This window comes from Ips typographus, linkage group LG4, assembly GCF_016097725.1.
Source record: "Ips typographus isolate SLU linkage group LG4, UJ_Ityp_2.0, whole genome shotgun sequence".
Classification (NCBI taxonomy): domain Eukaryota; kingdom Metazoa; phylum Arthropoda; class Insecta; order Coleoptera; family Curculionidae; genus Ips; species Ips typographus.
Genome location: NC_138425.1, coordinates 4062326 through 4067428, shown reverse-complemented (window position 1 = coordinate 4067428; position 5103 = coordinate 4062326). Strand labels below are relative to the sequence as shown.

General features: G+C 32.2%; 1 long non-coding RNA gene across 1 annotated transcript; it reads left to right on the top strand.

The window, feature by feature from the left end:
* Positions 1 to 699: 699 nt before the first annotated feature.
* On the top strand, positions 700 to 1667 carry LOC145728517 (uncharacterized). The gene is made up of 2 exons (XR_014178106.1): positions 700 to 850; positions 912 to 1667. It is a non-coding gene; the product is annotated as an uncharacterized LOC145728517 (long non-coding RNA).
* Positions 1668 to 5103: the final 3436 nt, after the last annotated feature.

The following is a 5103-nucleotide window of genomic DNA, read 5'->3' as shown; positions in this document are numbered from 1 at the left end:
ATATGTAAGTTTTCTTTTAATGGAACAAGTTGTGTATTATTGCAGTTTTGGATAGTTCTATTGTTTTTTAAGAAATATTTCTTTCATTAGCCTTACAAAGTAATATTTTTAAACGACCTGTATCCTTGTGATATTTCATTAAATTTGAGACAAATATGAGCCACAAACAAGTAAAATGGCAAAAACAAAACGCTGTCATAAATTTTTTTTTTTGAGAAGATATCTGGGTTAGTATTCTTGAAACGAGGGAAGGGAGTTATCAAGAGAAAGATCTTTATAATGTGACAGAAACCCGCCATTGTCAGCTTCTTCTGTCACATTCTATCAACACTTCTCTTGAGAATTCCGTTCCCTGCTTTCAAGAATTAGGCCCCTGAATGGATCTACCAAATATTTAGGACATACTGTTTTGTAAGAAGAAAGTAAACAAGTCTTATGCATTTGGTAGGCGTGTTCTACACAGTATTAAACAGCAAACGATTTTGTTTTTATACGAGTATTTAATTTGGGGCGACAGGTGATTTGTTGATTAAATCTAACGATTAACGGGCTAATTAATTCGAAAAACACGCATCGTCACGTCCGGCCCAGACTCACGATATCGGTTTCACGTTTTCATTGATTACAAGCTATAATACTAGACAAATTGCTTTTGAATTTTAATTGTTTTATATCGTTTTCTCTAATCTTTTTAGAGTACCATCCGAGTCGTGATGATGCTATTTAGAACGGAAGCCAGACCTGTTTTGTAGGAGCGGTTTCTTTCAGGAAGCTGTCAATTGAACAAGTGTAGCCCAAGATAACGCTTTAATCATATTTACCTACATTAAACCAGTAGGTAAAGTATGAAGTACGTGAAGATTTTAGGTTAAGAAACCGGACGTTAGCACTTATAATAAAATCGGTTGTAGGACGCGGGATGGTTCCTTGAATTTCGCGCATTGCCGAAGACGGAAAATTTATGGTATTTAACGCCCTTGGAATGTCTGATGGCCATCGGTATCTCATGACCCATGACCTCTTCGAAAATTTGGTGACGCGCCTTAACAGAGAAATTCTTTTTCGTTTTGATGTCTGCTTGATTGCGTCTCGGAGATTCTTTGATCAGGGCATGCTTTACGGGGCCAATTCTTTTCATTCTGTATCATCAACATAATGTGCTGTGTAATTTATAATTTGCCGTATTGTGACTCGTGTGCAGTTCGCTCTAATGGAACCACAACCAATTAAAAAACAGATTATATTGTGTTCATTGGTTTTTTAAACTTTTACAGGTGACATTTTTGAGTCTATTGGAACTACATCGAACGGTAGGCTGAGCTCCGTAACAAAACAAAAGTGAGAGATGTCTGAACAGAAGTGGCAAAACTCAAAATGCAAATTAGCACAACATACAATAAAACAAAAAGACGACCAATGGAATAAAATTATTCTACAGTGGAGATCGTAGAGTAACAAAGGTAAAAAGGGAAGATCACAAATACGATGGTCAGATGACTTGAAAAAACACACTGGAGTAAAATGGACAAACCACCAACGATAGAGAGGCATGGAGGAAAGAAGAGGAGGCCTATATCCAAAGATGGAAATCTAGGGCTGTTTAGATAGATAGATAGTGTTTTCAAAAATATTTTAAGAGTATGTTACATAAAGCTTATCAGTCTATGATCTTGCATTCACCTTTATGGGGAGCGGGATAAACGTGGATCTCATCCACTTTTCGGGAAATCAAGCGGTATCGTATATTTTTCCAAATATTTACTGTAGTAGTACAATATTGTCATCGATTAAGGTTAGAATTTCTACAGGAATCTTATCAGGTGCAGCAGCTTGGTTATTTTTCGCTTCTGATATTGCACATTCATTGTATGAGAATATGATCTCATTTATTTGTATTAGAGATCAAAATAAGTTTAAATTCTTAGTTGTTCTAAAGCTCCGGTTTTGAGTCATCAGATATGATCGTAATGTCAGATTTTAGATAGATATTTGGTCAGATATACGTGAAATGTAAGGTAAAAAAGATTTGTAAAAGGTGGAATTTGATTTGAATTTCAGATGGTTTTGGCTGTTTTAAATCTCTAAAATATTTATTAATAAATATTGAGGGTTACATTTTTTTTACATTTTTAATGATCAACTTTTCTATATCACATTTTTCAGAATTTTTGCAACTTTGATCTAATAAATGAAAGAGCTTTGTCAATTGGGACGTTTGTAAATAAACTAACAACACCAAAACTTAACAATGTTTTTGAAGATTTTCTTAATGAGATACTTACTTAGATTCTTGTGTCAAATTTTTCTTTAATACAAAATCTCTTATCTCTCACAAGATGCTGTACATTTAGTCCAGTTTGAAATATGCATATTGCCATTGCTATTCAAAATAGAACAAGCAGAACCTTGCTCCGATTGCCTGGCAGCTTTACTCCAGAATGACTGTATGAAGTGTTAATATTTAAATAAACCATAATGTTATAATTTTCAGCCAAAGTAAAAGCCGTTACTGATTGCTCAAGTATCTGATAATAATCAGATTTAAGATAAAATTGGACTAGATCAATTTAGAAGACTTCATTAGTAGCAGAAAGGTTACGTCTTGTTAAACATGGCAAATATCTATATGAAGACCAAAATTACAAAATTCTAAAGCAAACTATATGGTAGGTACAAGAATAATTCCCAGACTGGCTTACTTAATAATGTTCTCAACTTAATTTGACGCTAATTTACACTAAAAAGCTCACTAATTATAAGTGAATTCTGGTTCATTAAACCGCATATTTCAAAAGTAACCTATAAGTTTTGAACAGCTTTGAGAAATATATTACTAAGTGGGTTTGGCCAATCGTCATAGATAAATTGGACGCTTAACCTTTCTTCTTAATAATAGTACGACTTAAGCATGAGCAACTATATTTACTCCTTTATAATTATGTGGTGTGTAGCATTGAAACCCAAAACCATGCCAGATGTTTTACACTGTATTGGTCAAGAGGCAAGGTTTAGTCCGGTCCTGACCCTTAAAGGTGTTAGGTTTCTTCCTGATACTAATTAAGTCATTATACTTGAAATGTTGTTCTGCTAGTGAAGTGGTGTTTTACTGTAAGATACTTACTATACTATATCTTATGCACCTCTCTTCACGCACCATTTTAAGCAGTACTCTTCTTCTTCAAATCAAAGAGGATGCCGCTATACGTAATAGCAAACCTGGTAATTTATAATATCACCTCTAAAGGTCTAATTGCCTAAAGCCAATTAGTCCGTCTTACGGTGTTAAGGAATACAATAGTTTTGTGGCGTGAATGTAAGTAATACACACACGAATTACGTTCTTATGCGTACAAATCCGATTCATCATTTTTCATGACAATTTGAAGCTGGAGAATTTCGGTGTTCTTTTATTAAAGGACATTATTATACTGAAACTAAAAGTCAGTTTGCCTAAATAAGATGGATGGAGAAGTAAGATAGGTTGTTCTAGTCAGTTTTACAACAAAGTAATATGATGCCTTGGAGACATCATACATACAAAACTTCATAACTAGTTTTGGAAGCTTTAATAACAAAACATTCGACCAAACCATTTTAGTATTCAGGCGGAATTAAAGATCGGTTTCGCCGATAAGCACAAAATATAAATCGAAAAGAACAACGGTACTGCTTTTTGGTGCTCCGGATTAGCATATCCATCTCTTACAATGCGATTACCAGTGTCCATCTTGGCGTGAATGGTTTTCAGGTTGTTCTCGACTATGCTTCTTAACAGTAAAATAATAAACAACCTGATTGAATTCGAGATAGCTGACGGGCGGTACGGGTTTTCAATCGGCTCGAATCTAAGGTGCCAACTTAGGTAAGGCAACGTGATGAAAAAAAAGTTATGGTGCAGAGACAAGTGTTTCATGGGATATATGTTTATTGGCAAAGTGTCATAAAAAATGGATATTTTGTTTGGCTTTGCAACGGTAATCGAATAATAGTAATACTGATTTTCAGAAATACTCGAACCAATCTAACCATAAAGGCATTCGTGAATACTTTTGAAATGTATGATGGTGAAATGTTTGTGTTCCTAATCACAATATGGTAAAAATAAGTTAAGATTCTTTTAAGATAAATCGAAACCTTGAAAATGTGTTCAAATTTACTGTGTAGTCAAGTTAAAACATAAATAGACATACAAACAAATTAAAACATTTGTTTCTCAGTTGATTGAAGATGTTTAAGATTAATATAACAGATGAGAATAAAGTATTGTTTACTATTGCATGTACCTACCCTATATGTATAATTTAATTGAAAAATAAGAAAAATGACTTCACTGGCAAAATTCCAATTATCAAATCAGTTTTTTATGAATTTTTCATCATTGAAATTGATGAATATTTCAAGTTTACTAGTCAATTTTCAAGATTTTGATGTTAGAGTTCAGTTTTCAAGTCAATTAGCAAGTTTCAAGCACTAAAACTTATTTAAAAATTATGAAAATTGACTTGACTGGTAAAATTCTAATTACTTAATTAATCAGTTTTTCATGAGTTTGAAGTCAATTTTCAGGAATTGAATGTCAATATCCAGGTTTCAAGCCAATTTGGTGTTCATTTTCAATTTTTAAGTCAATTGCCAAAAATTTTATGGAAATTTCTAGTTTTCAAGTCAATTATCAAGTTTTAATCACTAAAGCTTAATTAGAAACTATGATAAATTACTAACAAAATTCCAATTATCAAATCAGTTTTTCATGAATTTAAGGTCAATTTGTGTTGTTCTAAGTCAATTTTAATTATTTTGATGCCAGTAACAGATTTTTTCGTTTTTTTTTAGTTTGATGTAAATTTCCAGCTCACTAAGATTTTCATGTTATTTTTCAGTTTTTAAGTCAATTATCAGGTTTCAAGCTCTAAAAATAATTTAGAAATTATGGATAATCCAATTATCGAATCAGTTTTATGAATTTGACGTCAATTTGAATTTTTTTTAAGTTGATTTTCATGAACTTAATATCAATAACATATTTTTGGGTAAGGTTTTATTAGTTTTCAAGTCAATTAGCTAGATTGAAGCATTGAAGTTTATTTAATAAAAATTTAAAAT